This window comes from Schistocerca nitens, chromosome 2 (genome assembly GCF_023898315.1).
Source record: "Schistocerca nitens isolate TAMUIC-IGC-003100 chromosome 2, iqSchNite1.1, whole genome shotgun sequence".
Classification (NCBI taxonomy): Eukaryota; Metazoa; Arthropoda; class Insecta; order Orthoptera; family Acrididae; genus Schistocerca; species Schistocerca nitens.
The window spans coordinates 873,214,883-873,233,338 of NC_064615.1; the positions used below are offsets into that span (position 1 = coordinate 873,214,883).

The 18,456-nt window shown below is 43.8% G+C and overlaps 1 protein-coding gene across 7 annotated transcripts in view; it reads right to left on the reverse strand.

Moving 5' to 3' along the window:
* Positions 1-18,456, reverse strand: part of LOC126237160 (long-chain-fatty-acid--CoA ligase 4) — a 244,608-nt gene that overhangs the window by 62,467 nt on the left and 163,685 nt on the right. The window contains exon 1 of one of the 7 annotated variants that reach the window (XM_049947010.1): positions 10,366-10,387. The exons of the other annotated variants lie outside the window; for them this stretch is intronic. The gene's annotated coding sequence lies outside the window, so the exon portion shown is untranslated. Of the gene's footprint in view, positions 1-10,365; positions 10,388-18,456 lie in introns of those variants that run through there. 7 annotated transcript variants of the gene reach the window in all.

The following is an 18,456-nucleotide window of genomic DNA, read 5'->3' on the forward strand; positions in this document are numbered from 1 at the left end:
CTGCCAGAATCTCTCCTAGCTTCCAAATTTAACAGTTCTCCCGCATACTATGCGGAACTTTGCCCGGAATGAAGAGTACTGCGTGCTTAACCTCGTGAATTGTTTCCCCGACAGTATTTCACCCGACCAGGCACGAAGTTTTAATCAACGAGCATGTTTCTATATAGCTCACTGGAAGATGCACTCTCAGTTCGGAATGAGCGTGGCAGAAAACCTAGTATCAATAACCAAACCAAGTTATCTAGTCATACATTTAATTTTTTATTAAATTTCTTCCGATACGACGATTGGAACCAGTTGCCGTAACTAGGATCATAGGCTAAACGAGTCACAGTCATGTCTGCGAGGAATTTACATTAACGCGGCCATCTGAAAATTTTTATGCACCAATTCACGTCCTGTACTAAGACTAGCTTCGCTTATTCTTGTGTGCGTGCTGCGAGATTCAGAACCTACTTAATGTCTACGACCAGATCTGAAGTCTGGTACCATGCCCCAGCCACCAGGCCCTGGCAAATGCTTTCCGCTATGCTCTGCCCGCGATGTCTACGGACGGCAGCGAGAATGCCGGGCGCTCACTGGTGTGACACGGAAGGTTTTGAATCTAGATCGCGCCAGTTTAGTGCTGGCTTCCCGTGAAATGTAATACCAGTCGTTGCACGATAAGCGTCACGCCACCACCACCTCTGGTTCCTGTAACAGATACTCCATCGTCCTTATCGCATTCGAATTTTAATAGGGAAGCTCAAACTCCCAATCCGAAACTGGCGACAATGAAACTCTAGTACAGACCTGCCTCAACTTCTGCAAGCGCGGGAAACGTAAGACGTTCGTGCGCCACATCTGGTTTTCAATCAAGCCGGTCGAGTTACTCTCAAGATTACCGCCTGTCGTATAGTTGTTAATGTCACTAACAGCACTGAGCCTCCGGAATCTACTGCTGCTCACTGCTTTACCTTCCAAGGGGGAATTATTTCTGACGAGGCCCACTGAATGTGTAAGATGAAGGAGAGTGGCAAGGAAGATTAGTGTTTAACGTCCCGTCGACAACGATGTCAAAGTACGGAGCACAAGCTATTTTATTAAAATGGGGAAGGAACTCGGGCGTTAACTTTTCAAAGGGTCGATCACAGCATTTGTCTCTAGCGAATTAGGAAAATGAAGGAAAATCTACATCTGGATGATAAGTGATGGTTTTGAAGCATCTTCCTTCCTAATGGGAATCCAGCGTGATAAGCGCTGCGCGCCACCTTGCTCGGTGGGATATGGCAAGTTGTTACTATTCTACCATGAAGGTCCCGGAATGACTCAACACTAGCACCTTGGATATTGTCAAGTGACCGTCATTTTCTTTAACGTTTCATGCTCGTCTGTGCCTTCTCAGTCACAGAATGGAACGTGCAGCAATCACTGCTTACTACGCGAGGAAAAGCTAGAAACGTTTCAAATGATCAAGGAGCACGTTATGTCTGTACGTGTTACAGGAGATTTCGCGATGCACGAAGGTACTTTGATAAGCCAGGTGGTCCATGACGAACCATCTAATTTGTGCTGAATCTTCCCCAGGAGTTATGTATGTCATGTCCCAAACGGGAGTTTCACAACAGCCAAACTGTTTCGCAGAACCATTTCCGTTATGCTTGGGGAAGCCAGAAAAATGTTAAACCGAGGTTACGGCAACAAAAATGAACGCATCGGAAATTTCACAGAAGCAAATTTAAACTAGATTTCCTTATGTCCAATATTCCCAACGGAATATGTTGCCTTTGACTAACATACAATCACAAGATGTCAAATCAAAAGCGATCGCAAAGAAACGAGACAGGTGGTGATACGAGTAGCTGTGAAACTGAACACGAGAACTGTTACGTGCAATTCACTGTACAGTGCACGACGAACGTCCCGTAACTAGGATCATAGGCTAAACGAATACCACTCATTTGCGAGGAATTTACATTAACGCAGCCGTCTGAAAATTTTTATGCACCGATTCACGTCCTGTACTAAGACTAGCTTCGCTTATTCTTGTGTGCGTGCAGTGAGATTCAGAACCTACTTAATGTCTACGTCCAGATCTGAAATTTAGCTATTTGCCGTCTTATTCAATTCGCGTGCGGAGCGAGGGAAAAGTTACTGCAAGCCTCTGTACGCGCACTATTCTCGATTATGGTATTGTCATGATCCCTGGCACGATGGTCACATAACAGTAACAACCTCCTTCCAGTAAGGGTTCTCTAAATTTACCCAACAGGGTTTCGCAATACCCTTTTTCCAAAGATTCCCATTGTTAAGTTCCCATAACATTTGAGTTACAATTCTGCAAGGGCTATACCGACTTACGATCCTAACATGGCCTATATGAATTCGTTCTATATCAGATCATGACTCCATAAGAGCTATAAAAAAGGGACAAAGTAATCCAGAATTCGTCGCATTATAGTCTAGTTTGCTCTTTCTAGATCTACGTGACTCCTCTGCAATTTACACGTGCCTGGCATATGGTTCACCTAACCACCATCCAACTATTTCTCTACCGTTTCACTTATCGCGCAGGAAGAAATAAAATCTCTCCGCGCGGGCTCTGATTTATTTTATTAAGGTGATCATTTCTCCCTAAGTTGGTAGGCATCGATATTTTCGCGAACGAAGGAGACTCGTTTGAAATTTCGTGAAACTAAAAGTTTCGATAAACGCCTTCGTCTTAATGACTGGCATTCCAGCTCACGTATTATCATGAGCGACACTGTTCCCTATTTTGCTATAACAATTTCATTTACAGATTTACTCCAGTTTCCTAGAACCCTTTCAAGAAATTAGTCTCCCATTCTACACCACTGATACTTCGTAATCGTCACATTTCATGTCGCTTTTTAGGACTGTTCCTAAATAATCTTAAGACTTAAGTTTCTGAGACGCAATGCACAGCAGAAGACATACGTGCAACTCCAACTTTAACGGTGATTCGAGATGATTACATTGTATTATACTACTGTGCCTTATGTCTCCACAGACCGCTCAGTGACCATGTTAAACTAGATTTTTCCATTCGCAAATTTTAGAGGGTTCTCTAACGATCACGGCATTTATCTTCACAGGGCACTGATCTATAACCTGAAAGGCACTATAAAGTAAGGGCTTAAGAGTAACAGTCACCTCCTGCTCACCTCTAAATTATTTTGGTGACATCTGTAGTGTAGCTCTATGGACGGATTATGGGTATTTAAGAGACTAAACCCCTATGGCTGTAAAGAATAATTCGAGAAACTCTTGACAGAATATAGTATGGTGAGGACTGAAGTCAGGTGAGAGCAATTCGAGGCCCGCCTCAGCTTACGCTGCTGAAGGGGCAACCCGCACCCAACAACGCCCCCACCCACTGTATGAGGTCAACGGAATCGATAAGTCCGATGCCTAATAGCAGGAGCAGTAAAACATTTTATACAGTTACAACATAGGGCAATTTTGGTACTGAGCAAGGATGAAAGGCCGATCAAGCCGTCGTTCGGGGACAGGAGGCGGCCCCCCTGGGCTACAAATGCAGCCTACCGTGATTCCGTTTCTCTAAATTTACTGCACTCTTTGCCATGAACTGCAAGATGAATTCATGAAACCGTATTAGACATTTGTGTGTTCATCCTTGCAATGGATGGTCTGCGGGACTTCGGTCGTTCGCTTACATAATGAAATACATATTTATACTGTCATTTTGACAGCTTTACCTATACTGACATTTAGATATCCCGTCCCTATGCAAGGACTGTTTGCACTTAGAGGCATATTTCTTTCGTTTATTTTTGATGTTTCTTTTATATTTCTACCTTTTCAACTGTTATTTTCGTAGATTGGTAGGTACTCCAGGATTTTGCAGTTTACTGCATCTGACAAACTTTGAACCTGGAATACTTAATGATTTTATTAATAAAAGTAGAATTGTACAACGTCTTCTTGTGGTCTTCAGTCCTGAGACTGGTTTGATGCAGCTCTCCATGTTACTCTATCCTGTGCAAGCTGCTTAATCTCCCAGTACTTACTGCAGCCTACATCGTTCCGAATCTGCTTGGTGTGTTCATCTCTTGGTCTCCCTCTACGATTTTTACCCTCCGCACTGCCCTCCAATACTAAATTTGTGATCCCTTGATGCCTCAGAACATGTCCTACCAATCGATCCCTTCTTCTAGTCAAGTTGTGCCACAAACTTCTCCCCAATCCTATTCAATACCTCATTAGTTGTATGATCTACCCACCTAATCTTCAGCATTCTTCTGTAGCACCACATTTCTAAAGCTCTCTCTTGTCTAAACTATTTATCGTCCATGTTTCACTTCCATACATGGCTACACTCTATACAAATACTTTCAGAAACGACTTCATGACAAATCTATACTCTATGTTAAATTTCTCTTTTTCAGAAACGCTTTCCTTCCCATTGCCAGTCTACATTTTATATCTTCTCTACTTCGACCATCATCAGTTACTTTGCTCCCCAAATAGCAAAACTCCTTTACTACTTTGTCTCATTTCCTAATCAAATTCCCTCAGCATCACCCGAGTTAACTCGACTACATTCCATTATCCTCGTTTTGCTTTTGTTGATGTTCATCTTATATCCTCGTTTCAAGACACTGTCGATTCTGTTCAACTGCTCTTCCAAGTACTTTGCTGTCTCAGAGAATTACAATGTCATCGGCGAACCTCAAAGTTTTTATTTCTTCTCCATCAATTTTAATACCTACTCCGAGTTTTTATTTTGTTATGGTAAACTATATGTAATTATTTTAGGTGACAATGGATGCATCTGTTAATATCAAATGATTACTGTAAGTTCACTTATATAGTATTGTCCTTGATTCTTGTTTTGTTTTTGATCTGCCTCTATTTGCATGGTTGGTAGGTTTATGTCTTTACTGTATCCATTTAGACCTGAAAATTTACCGAGTCACCGAAACTTTTTTAACTACAATAAAATTTCTTCAAAACGACGGCTGCAGATGAGAAATGTCCGACTAGTCTTTCCGTGCATTTATACACACATGGCGCAACGTAAACGCAGGTGTCACTTAGAAACTTACGAAATTAAGGCATATGTACTAGCGGCTACAACGAAGCAAAAGCTGTGTTGACAGGGCGGGGATGGTTTAGACGCTTATGAATATAGGTTTTAATACATCCGCACAGATGTGTTTTTCCTCTCCTGTGATACGCCAAAATGTTCAGGAATGTATCCTAAACAGTTATATTTTTCGAGTTACCTGCTAAGCTGGGGGCCCTACACCGACAACGGAGGCATCGTTGGGGAGACGTGAAGAGGCCGCGTGCAACCGCAGAATGTGGCGCGTGGGATGTGAGCAGAGCGCAGCTGTCGCTCGCCTCGTGGCGGACGGTCGCGGCTGCAGAAAGCGGGACAGGAGCGGCAGCCCCGCTAACGGGGCCTCTCACCGACTGCCTGTTCTTATGCAGCCAGCGCCGAGGAACCGCTCCTGCCCGCACGGCAGATCTGCGGCAAAACTGCACTCCGTAAACTGCGCACGGCACAACAGCCCAGCGCAAAAGGCTGCCGGTGCTACAATGCGACTGGAGCTCCGGCAATTTCAGGCGCCGCCACGGAAACTTCTACAAAATTTTGTTATCGTTAGAGTCTTAGACGAACCGAGTCCACTGTCGAGCTTCTCCTATCGTCGTAAAGACCACATCACGGGCGTTTCCATTCCAGTAACTGCGCTAACGCTTTTCACTTAATACTGCCATAGTGGCAAAGCCGCAGTTTCACAAATGGATAGGTATGCTCGTACCTCCTAAGGTTGTTTGAAAACTGTTCGGTGACGCCATGAAGGTGCAGATCCAGCATTACAATCCTAAGAGGAGTCTAAGCTTTACCGTTCTACCTGTGGACTCACGAATCTTGTTGGATTTGTTTTTGGTAGCAGATCCAGTCAGCGTGTGACTTGGCGCCTTTACCAGGTTGCACTTCGTCGTTTTGGGAGAGGGAACGGCCAAACATCGATGTCGAATCACCCATTATCGAAGATGGCATAAATCAAGGGAGGAAGAATAGAAGCAGCACAGTTCAGTCAAGGTGGCAGGATAACGTGCAAACATAGGGAAAAGGGACGTCTCGGCAGCACGAAAAGGAAAGAACAGGAGAGGGTGGGGGTGGAAATGGGGAGAGCTCTAGGGCCCCAGAAACGTTACTCGCGGTGTGGCGTCAGCGCCGCCACCCGCACCATACCATCATCACGATACAACGGGGACAACAACAGAGGAAGAAGACAAGAGAAGGGGAACAAAACATTGCAATAGACCAGACGAAATATAGGCAAAAGGCGGGGAGAATGTGCCCGGTGTTGAGTCAATATCAAGGCATCCATAACTAACGCCTTCCTAATTGAGGGACTCAAATTCCAGAGGAAATTTCAAGAACGTATACTCTAGAGGACAAACCACTTTCGCGTAAAAACAAGAAAAAAGATGCGAATATTGCACGCTAGCACCTGAGACAAGGAAGGTGTGCGGTCGTATTTACTGCGAAGGGCTGAAAGGCGGGGGCAGTCCAGCAAAAATATTGATCACATTGTTCACTATGAGGGGAACCCCGCAACAACAAAGGGGCGGCTCATTGCGAAGTAAAAAGCCATGAGTCAAACTAATATGGACAACACGAAGACGGCAGAGGATGTAAGTTTCCCGCTTAGAGAGGCATAGAGAAGAACGCCACATGGTGGCAATCTCTGATGGCGCGAAGTTTACATGCGGGGGGAGGGGGGGAGGAGGAGATAGGTGGTGTGTAGCCTCCTAGAGTCGGCCCACGATTGAGCAAATATGTATTTTATGTAAAGTCACGAATCACGGTACAGAATGTGGCGATCCGATGGCAGGTTGTCGGTATGGCGAATGCCCGGCGAATGTCATCTGCTACCGTGTGTAGTACCAACAGTAAAATTAGGAGGCGGTGGTGTTATGGTGTGGTTGAGTTTCTCATGGAGAGGGCTTGCAGGCCTTGCTTTGCATGGCACTATCACAGCACAGGCCTACATTTATGTTTTAAGCACCTTCTCGCTTCCCACGGTTGAAGAGCAATTCGCGGATGGCTAATGCATCTTTCAACACGATAGAGCACCCGTTCATGATGCACGGTCTGTGACTGAGTGGTTACACGACAACAACCCTGTAATTAACTGGCCTGCAAGAGTCCTGCCATTTCCCAAGAAACCTTCCAGCACCTGATGCAACGTATGCCTGCGAGAGTGGAAGCTGTTCTCACGGCTAAGGGTGGGCCAACACCATAATGAATTCCACAATTACCGACAGAGGGCGCCACGAACTTTAGTCACTTTTCGCCAGGTGTCCGGATACTTTGACCCCAGTACTACTACTACTACTACTACTACTACTACTACTACACCTAGCTGCTCCTCGCCCCGTGTTCAGAGCAGCGATCTACAGCGAGTAACCAGGAACCACCATACTCAAATGAATATTCCTGATGGAAAATGCTCAATATCAGTGACCGTATATACTGTGTAACTATACAAAGAAGATAGTGTTGTTCAGACCTGCTGATTAGTTTTTCGTGTACATTTAATGTCAATGTGGTGGGTTCTTTCGGGCATGTTTGAAACAGACATTTTGATCCTGCAGGCATTATGAATCAAGACAATAGAATTACAGATATCCGTTGCCAGTGGGTATTCATTTATATCAATTTGGGAAAATGAAAATTCGTGAAGGACCAGGATTCGAACCCACGTCTCCTGCTTACTAAGCAGAGAGGCGTGCTAGATTAGTCCCTGCTGTTGCGACCACGGTGTCCAAATGGCAACCATTTTGTTCAGATGGCATAGTGGTCAGCGCACCTGTATGATAAGCAGGAGACTGGTTCGAATCCTGGTCTGGCACAAATATTCAACTTTCCCTATTGATATAAATCAAAGCGTACTGTCAGCTAATGTCTCATTCCTTTGTGGCTTTACTGGTCGTTGCGTTTGTGCGCGAAAATTTCCCACTCTTCTCCCAGTTAACACTGCATATACAGTACGCCCCACATTTTATCTGCTTCAGATTTATTTTTGTCATTTCTGCGAAATGCTTCTCCCTGTTACTGAAGGGCTTCGACACTTAGCAACTAGACCGAAACTGATGTTCCACAAACGTAATGCAAACAAACGAGTTAGGCTCCAGTTTTGCTTTAAGGTTTATACAGAAAAATCTGAATAAGTAGGAGTCCGACACCATTGTGAATAGACGGTGCTATTTGACGTCCTTTGTGCTTTTACTGCCCTCCACACTAACTGAAATTGCATTGACTGTTCACGAGAATGGTTCTGGCAGTTTAAACGTGCACTTGAAATAATTCGTAAGACATTGCTGCAATAACACCAACTGTGGGAGTGTACTTGTTGCGATCATGTGGGAATATTTCCACGGTATCTGGCGTTCTACCGTAACAGGAGGGGAACGCACAACTACGTCACGCAATCGCGTGGTCCTCTGACGCACGCGCAGAAAACTTTACCCGCTATGGTAGACTGGGTTTCCAGCACTTCCTGCAACGTAAAATAAGGCGCCTGCTTTCTGTCCAGAATGAAAGTTTATTTTCAGTAAACGTTTGCTCCACGTCGCCGACATCGCTAGTGATCAAATTAACTTTTTAAATTTATCTTGCTATATAAATATTATTGCTATTCGTAATTGGACACGAATCCGCGAGTACAGAAAATCTAGTTTGGAATGTGTGCGTTGCGATCGCATTTACTGTTTTTTTTTTTATAAATTCACTTACACTAAAGCCTAAAACCACTGACCACCTGACTGACGTTTACAGTCGAGGGTGAGTATCTCAGAATCTATGGTAGAGAGGTGTGAACAACCTCCGAGCACCAGGCATTGCTTTTCGTTCTGAACTGTTGGCCCTATGGAAAATTCAACATTTTCTTCCCTAGACATTTTCACGCAAACATAACAGCTACAGTAAAATAATTCCACGAAACATAACGCTTTAAGGAGCAACTTTTACGCACATAAATGCAATTGCAGCACAGTTTGACGGTACTATGTCGCACGGCAAACTTGACATGTGCGCTGACGTGCGAGATTGCCACACAACAGATTAATGCATTGCAAGATTAGCTCGAAAACTATGCGAGTCCAAACTGGCTGATGGATTGCAGGAATCTTACGTGACGCTTACAGTATAGGTAAAAAACAGCTAAGAAGATGACAATCTGCGTAGACCAAACTACAATTTCGTATTAGTGCGAGTCTCTATGCATGTTGTACTATGTAATCAAAGAGTGACATCTCACGCTGAAGTGCCAGTACAGATTTATTAACACGATGATCTTAATATATTGCCGCGAGCTGTACTGCGGGTCGGGTCACTAGTTCAAACCCGATAACCAGTAAATATTTAGTATTTCTGGAAGGTTTATTTAAATTTATAATGGTTGCATATTCTGGAATATTCGATGATTGTGTAAACAACACTTTCGGTCCGGGAATTCATTCTGTCTACAAGTGTTTTACTTCACTGAAGACCCTAGTTTCGTATATAGACTTTACGAAATGTCAATATTTAAACAACATTCTAGTTTTGAACTCTGCCTAAGAAAACAGACTTAACTATTGCACTGACCAGGTTCTATGGAATACCTGATAAACCATCTTCGCCAGAGATCGCGATGGTATACAGAAATTTATTTTGCTGTTGGTAGTTCTCTTCCGCGCCCTACGAACTACAGACTGTCATCAAATTTTCCCAACCCGTACGCATTTTATAATTCACAGCATACTGGCGATGCCGTAATAGTGCTAAAATATGTCTTGTGACTAGGGCCTCCCGTCGGGTAGACCGTTCGCCGTGGGCAAGTCTTTCGATTTGACGCCACTTCAGCGACTTGCGCGTCGATGGGGATGAAATGATAATTAGGACAACAGCCAGTCTGAGCGGAGAAAATCTCCGACCCAACCGGGAATCGAACCCGGGCCCTTAGGATCGACATTCTGTCGCGCTGACCACTCAGCTACCGGGCCCAGACGTAATAGTGGTGAGTCATTCGATGAATTTCTCACGCCAGACGTCGAGACAGGCAATGCCGCGATTTACGGATTACGGAGTTTTCAATTCTGGAATTCAAAGCACGTCAATTGCACCATGAATGTTTATAGAAATGCAGTGTCTGAAATTCGTTAAATAGTAATGTAAGTCCCAGAGAAAGCCGAATCAATTTCTTACGAGCTAGCCGCTAATGGTTTAGTGTTAAAGACATTCCGCAGATGCAGTTCAGCTAGAAATGCTCTCAGGAGCAATTCAGTGCGGCTTATCTCAGTTTCTCTTCCAGTTCTCTCAAAAGGCACCGTTACAAAACATACCTGTACGGTTATCTCCAAAACGAGAGCTACCTGTGAAGAGCCTCTTAGAAGGAGATAGGCGTATCTCGTTTACCCAGGACCATGCTTCTGATACGAACTGCCCGACAGTCGACGCAACGATGCACAGAGCTCCGAAAGGAACGAAACGCGCTTTTGTACAGGTCGGACCGACAAACGCGACACGCAACGACGTACAAAGCGGCTTTCCGTGACATCTAAAACAATACCCTCCATGCTCACCGCGCCGCCTTGGGGCCGTCCCCACAGGACGCGGACCTTGCTATTACATCGTATTTTCGCACGTCTTTTGTTTTATGGGGAACACGCCAAGGATAAAACCTAACAGAAGGACCTTCCGGCAACACGTATTTTGCGGCACGATGCGCAAGTCACTAACGCGAGCTTACGCCGCTATTTAGCTGTCATTAATTACAGCACTTTTTCGCAGACTAGTCATTCACACGCAGATAATTCCATCAGTTTGCTGACCAAGCCCATAGAATTCTGTAATTATCTGCCGTCGGCTACAATGACTTCAGACTACAACGCAATGCTCCAGTGTTAATTTTTACTTACGTCACCGCACACCTTTCGAGTAATTAAATGCAGTCCTATTCTTACTCGCTACCTACTATTTGCTATCTCTTTGCGCTGATGGAACCTATCTGAGTGGAATATAACGCATTAATCTAACTGTTCTAGTAGTATGAAAGATTTTTGCTCCCATCAGCAACATTTCTTTCACGCCTATTTTCTCTATAACCGGCTGGGTAAGCCGATTCGAACTGGCGCTGTCTAATGGCAAATCATCCACGTTGATTTAATCAATTTCTAAACAGCTAACCGATAAGACTCCAAAACAATGTTTTTAACATTTAAGTTAAACAGAAATAAAATGTCGTGACTAGGGCCTCCCGTCGAGTAGACCGTTCGCCCGGTGAAAGTCTTTCAATTTGACGGCACTTCGGCGACTTGCACGTCGATGGGGATGAAATGATTATAATTAGGACAACACCCAGTCCCTGAGCGGAGAAAATATCAGACCCAGCAGGGAATCGAACCCGGGCCCTTAGGATTGACATTCTGTCGCGCTGACCACTCAGATACGGGGGGGGGGGGGGGGGGGGGGGCGCGCGTCGCGCGGACATCTAGGTTAAATGATTAAGAGCAACATTTAAATACGTCTAATAATATGAATATCAGTAAATGAATACAGAAATGCAAACTAATTTATAGTTAGTACCGATGATGTGATTACGTTCTTCTAAGCCAACTTCTTGAAGCTCTATAACATATTTCTCGTAACAACTGTTCATGCAAGTCCTCTTCTGCTCTAGTTCGCAATTACTGTGCTACTTTAAAACGTTCGCTTATAAATTTAATTTGGTTTACCTGTTTTCCCGTAATGCAACCAGGTGTTGCCCATTCTGACTGTTTCAACAGCTGCAAGCAAACCCTTACTGGTTTCGATTGCCTTCGAACATGCTACAATATTTTGGAACTGTTTTTGAATTTAATACAGAGCAACGTTGACGTGGCTAACATATTAACATGCTCAAATGAAAGCAATACTTTTCATTTGTTATATTACTCTTCATAATCTCTAGTAGTCTATTGCAAGTGATGCCAGGTGTTGCCAGGTGTTTGAAAGTCATAGCAATTGCTAGCACTACTGCTTGCAAAGTACTTTTCTACACATTTTTATGAGTAGCTGCTTTTACTGGCCGCTGAATCCGTCAGATTACAATTTTCGCTTATTGTTAGCACGACAATGAATCACTGGATACAGCAGCAAAACACGTTGAATTCCATCTGTTGGATACTTCATTAGTGTGAAGTCTGATTCTTAGCTCGTCAATTTCTTTAAACCAAATCAGCAGTAATGAATTCTCGCAGTTTGTCAGTTTTCAATAAGTATTTTTGCTATCAAATTTAACATATGGACAATGTATGACTACTTCCAAATGCTGTTTCTGGTCTTTCAATAACTGCACTTATGAGTTACGTTCAGAAAGATTCGTGTAAACGAAAAAATGACTGGTAGTAAGTAGCCTGTTTGTCAAAATCTAATGTCGATATTGAAACATCGCTGTCTTAACTGACAATATTTTGTAAATATCGGTAATTTAACATCCCTTGTAATCGCGTCAAATTTGTTCAAACTTCGGGTTGGCAGCTTCACCTTACGTTTATAGAGGAAAATATGTACAAAGCTCAATGGAATTAGACTGGAAATTTAAATCTATGGGTCTGAATCTGATTAACACATGGAACGTTCACATGAAATCATCGCTAACGGTCAGTGTTGCTGCAGAATTTATACTTTCAGCACTCGTGAAGACGTTCAAAGCACGTTAGGCAATCATGAGGTTTTAAGGGCAGATTCAACGAGAAAAAACCTCGTCTCTTACCAATAGCTGTAGCTCTGAAAATTGTTCGGTTATACACCTTACTGTGAACTGCTATTACAGAGTTATGACCTTCACGTACCACCAGTAGCACAGAGAAGGAAAAAATTAGGATTTTAACATGCTGTCGATTAGGTGGACACGCAACATCAGCCCGGATTGAACTAAATGGAAGAGTCCTTTTGATGCTTAGACTGGAGAGCGAGGGCTGTAGTAGCATCAGGGAAACTACAGCCACCTAACATGCATTGAGACAGCTATCTGAGCACGGCTTCAGAATAAACGTCCAGAATGACAACCATTGCAGCAACTTGCTCTATCGCAATCCCACCTGATGCTAAGTAAGTATTTTATGACAAGATGTGACAGACCGTGAGCGCTCGACGTATCAGGAATATCTTTTGTATGCTACTTTCACAAGTTCGATGATTCGCGAACTCTGACAGTGGACTTTAACCTTACCAGCATACATCTGGAATGTAGAGGCAGCAACAGATCCAGGGTTCGAGTCAAGGAGTCATCGTTTGTTGCGATCCCCTCCCTTCCCTCCACCACAAAACCAACGGCCATCACGCTGAATTTTAGCATAGCAGATACCTCGAATCTCAATAAAATATACCAAACCTTAATATTTAAAGCAGTTCTTTGCCCATCGCTTCAACACAATGCTCCAAGAAATTTTAATTCACAGAACTACAGAATCTGAAAGATTCTTCCGAAGATTCGAGAATACCATGTAATTTGAGAATAGCAACAAACAATTTTGAAAGCGTTATTTTACACAACATAAAACTGAAGTGTGCACTAACGATTATCAGTATTTCACAAAGCGAACACAAGTCTCCACGTGTATGAGGTGAATCCTGTTTCAAATTTGTTCAAGATCATTTGGTAAATTGGTCAGCAATATTTTTGTAGGGGTCGTTTCTGTCTTCCCTTACTCAGCTTCCTGTGGTGTGCCGGTTTTCACTTTACACTCTCAATCGTTCGTTTGGCAACAGGTGAATGTGTGCATTTTCCTGGCTGGTACGATACCGGTCTGGCTAAAAACTCATCCAGGTGATCAGACACTCAAGCAACAAATTATCCAGAGTTCATTGTTAGAATTTATGGCATTTGATGCAATTTAGTTTTCACACTACTTTATTCTCTAATAGCTGTGCGATTTGGAAGTATCCCGGACCTGTGTACAAATTTGCCACTATATTAATGCCAGTCTTTAAGGAAACCATAAAGAACTATTTGAAAGACGCTCCAACATTCAGAAGATACACAATATTGTAACAATCATTACATGAAAAACTCTTCCTGTTAAGTTTCTTGCATTACATATCTTTAACTTTATGGGATTTAAACATTTTCAAAAATAACTTTCTTCTCAAACTATTCAAGAGATTTCCACAAAATTTCCTCTAATCTCTTTGCTTTTTGAATATCTGAGATGATTTTAACAATTTTTAATTATAATTCTGTAAGTATAATATAAAAATGCAAGTAAACTTCAAAGGACACTTCCCCTATCTTAGCGTACACTCAGAATTTGAAAATTTGCTCTTGAGGCCAGATTTATTGGGTTTATAGAAATAAGTGTACAAAGTTTCATAATTATAGATTTATAGATTCTGAAGAAAAGATACATAAACTTTAAAGAACAACTTTCAGAAAACGCAATTTAAGGTCAACGCTTTTTCGTTAGGTCGCCTCTTCAGAAGGCCCTAGATTTATATTCTGTGTCTTCTTTCCCTTCATGATTTCTCTTCTGGTTTTAGCAGGTTTCCGGCTGACCTCACAGCTGCAGATAGGCGCTGCAAATCTATCAAGGCGGCTTGAATGAAACTACTTATCTTCAAGTCCATTCTCGCTAATACCTTCATCCTCCCTGGGTTACCATCATCAAATACAAGAACTGTAGCAGATGAAAACGTGGTTTAAGAGCATCGTTTCCGTATGAGTGAATTTAGACACTCAGATTCTGGATCCTGTCATGAATACACTAGTTCAGGGTCGGCCAAAAGCATGTAAGTGGGCTCGACAGAATCCAGGATACCATTCGAAAGCCTCTCCTTGTAAATGTAATCCACGGAATCTTTGTTCGCCGAACTAGTATTGGAGTGTTGCTTCAAAAAGTGGGCGTGGCAGGAAGGTTGCGCCATGCAGTTATTTTTCAGGCACTTTTGATATTTTTCATCATTTAAACTTTGCTAACTTCTTGTCGCCCGCATCTCGTGGTCGTGCGGTAGCGTTCTCGCTTCCCACGCCCGGGTTCCCGGGTTCGATTCCCGGCGGGGTCAGGGATTCTCTCTGCCTCGTGATGGCTGGGTGTTGTGTGCTGTCCTTAGGTTATTTAGGTTTAAGTAGTTCTAAGTTCTAGGGGACTTATGACCACAGCAGTTGAGTCCCATAGTGCTCAGAGCCATTTAACTTCTTGTCCATGGGCTCAAAAAATTAAAAATTGAGATTTTCGGTCAATTTCATTAACGTCCACACCTGTGAGCAGCATGCTCGCGAATGGTGGTTAAGAGCCTCGCCTGAATATCTGTACGCCCCGCTGCGGAAGCCCACTGAGCCCACGTGGCCCTTTGCGCTCTCTGGAAAAACTGACAGGTGGCTCGTGCCGAGAGGCTCACCAGCTCTCCACTTCATACGCTCGTAGAGCAGGTGGGTGGCCAGACCTGCAGCAACCGCACTCGGCGCGTTCCCAAAGGCGGGAAGCGCAAGCGGGCTCACGTTGCCGGATGGCTCGTGAGTCTGACAACGCCGCCGCGGGCTGTGTTGTTTGGCTGCTCGGCGCAGTCTCGCGACGACGAACAGCCTCACCTGAGATCAGCCGAGTGAACCCGGAAGGAATACATCACTGTCATATGCGACGTGCCTGCTTCCACGTGTAGGTCATCACCCACAGCAAATTATGTCAGCAGCAAAAGGCCGTCTCAACGAAGTACAATCTTCAACCAATCATCTATGAGACAAATCCTTTACACACACAACATATAAAGCTGTAAGCAATTTTGGCATCAACATCAGACATGGTATGTTTCAGGTGGAATTTCTTGCCTTCCTCCGAGTTTTGTACTGACCCATCCAGTTACAGGAAGTTCAAACCACGACACTGATTTACATTTCCCCATACATATCACCAGATGCTGAGGGAGCAGTGACTGAACATCGTGTTTTGCATTTGTAGTCCGGCACTTCCCCAGTAGCCATAGTACTTAATATTCAGCAAGTAACTACAGTATATGGCGGAGGGTACTTCGTATCGGTACAAACTATTTTCTGATCCATTTCACGTAATTAGCATGGAAGAAACGCATCGCTACATGCCTAGAGATACTGTAGATGCAAACTATAGCAAGCAACTGTTTTAGCCATTCCCGAATTCCTTGCGTACTCCGCTTTGATTTGCGTCGCCCATTCTTATTTTCAAACGAGTGAAGATGCTTCTCCAGGTCCATCACGGGGTCTGATTAAGATTCATTAGCACAAGAAAGGTCGGTGAGAACTGGCATCGCGGATCAGCTCTGCTTTTGCAGGAGCAGAAATCCCCATGGTGTGTCAGCCAGCCGCGCTAGAGGGATGTGGAGCTGTGTCTCACCTCCCTCCCTGGTCCTAGATCTCGTTGGTTAACGCTTGCGGCTCACTGTCACACTGAAGTATGCGTATTATACCACAGATCAGAACTATAGCAAGGAAGGGAGATGAAGGTTTACCGTCCAGTCAGAACTGTATGAGTGTTCGTAGAATGCCGATCTGCAGCTATTCACCAATTATTTAACGTTTGGACACGCACTCACATGCTTGCTTAGACGTACAGCTAAATTTATGGCAGGAGTCATTGTACTTAGTCTTCACTTCGGTGATTCCTCTGTGGGACAGAATGAAATTTTCAGTCTGCAGCGGAGTGTGCGCTGACAAACTTCCTCGCAGATTGAAACTGTGTGCCGGACCGAGACTAACTCGGTACCTATGCCTTTCATGGCCAAGTGCTCTACCGACTGAGCTACCCGAGCACGACTCACGACCCGTCCTCATAGCTTTAATTCCGCCAGTACCTCGTCTCCTTTTCATTGTTTGTCGTGGGGCTTTTGGGGTATATTTCAAAACTTACCATCCTCTAGAGTGACGGGGTTTAACGAAAGACTGGAATGCAACTTAAGTTTACTATGTAAGGTCGTACCTTTTTACCACGACATACGAGTTGGAAAGTAATTTGATGTATCAACATTAAGTTTGACATTTTCCTCGTACTGTGACGATTTGAATGTTGATCTTTAGTTTTGCGGCAAATGATGAAAGCGTCGACATTTCATGACAAATGGTTAACAGTCAATACTCATTACATGTTCTCGGTTTCTTTAAACAATGAATTGACATCCGATTGCCGGGGCAAGATTAGGGTTATATTTTTGAAGATTTGTCTACTAGTTGGGCGGTGGTACGCTCGTTTGTGCGCTACACTGACCAATGTATTTAGCTATATCACTTTGCTACGTTGTTATTGTGCACTTCATGTGATTAATAATAAACGGCCGGGAACAGTCCCGGCTTAAGATCTCTTCGGAAAGATAGGACGAAGTTTGTTATCTAGCAACTGGTGCTAACTGCCATTACCAGGCTCAAATCATAGTACAGCCGGATCAGAATAGGTTATTCTGAACTAGTTCCTTACAGGAAAACTACCATAAAAACTTATCAGAATTAGCTTTGTCTTGTCTGCTATTTTGTCATCGCTTTCGGTAATTAACGACCAATTAGTTTTCGTTGATTTCGCGGGGTGTGATTTTACACGAGACTATCTTAAACTACTTGCCGAAGTGCAGAGAAAGGTGATTTAACTATTATCACCGAGCTAAGGAAACAATACTGCAAGTTGATGGGAAGGGTATGAAGGCATTCAAGAGAACAACCTGCCAGCTGCTGCTGCCTCCGCAGCGGCATATTGTGCGCGCAGACAAAAGCGAACCGACATCATGGACTATTCCCATGCCTGCCTCAACTGCTTTGTTATTCTGATGAAGGTATAGCTAACATTGTCCTGTCGCCAGCAGCCACCTCTAACAGCGAGAAGCCTCGGTTGCGGGTCTGCGAACTTCCCGGAGCGCGCAGTAGTGTGTCGTGGATCGTGACCCCAGCCAGACTGCTACACAACACACCCACCGTGGCCTACATACATGCTGCGAGCAACACTTTCTGACGTGGACGTACAGCCATACCCAAGCCAAACTACCCACTTTGGCCCCTGAATAATTTGAACCCATTAACTGCCAACGGTAACCGTATAAAGTTCCGTTTCCGGAACTTTCTTTCCTATACGCCTCTGGCTGCCTGCTGCCGTTGGAACAATAGGGACAATATGCTCTTAGTTCTTCGCAAATTCAGTTCCCTCACTGACTTTAGACTTGGCACAATGCTACTCGCTGCTGATTAATTCAGATTATTTTCTCCTGGGAACAACTACACGTAATGTTTCCGAAGCCCAAGGACACAGAATAACTACGGGAAGAGTTACAGAAGCCGTCCATAATTCCGAAGAGCCACACACTGTGCATGGAACATACTGCTCTTCACACACTGTCTCAGAGCTAAACATCGTGCTTATGTTCAGGAGCGGACAATGTAACAAACTTAGTTTCTTTAGGAAAACTTCAATTAAATTACTTACAGCCTATATTTTACCGAAACG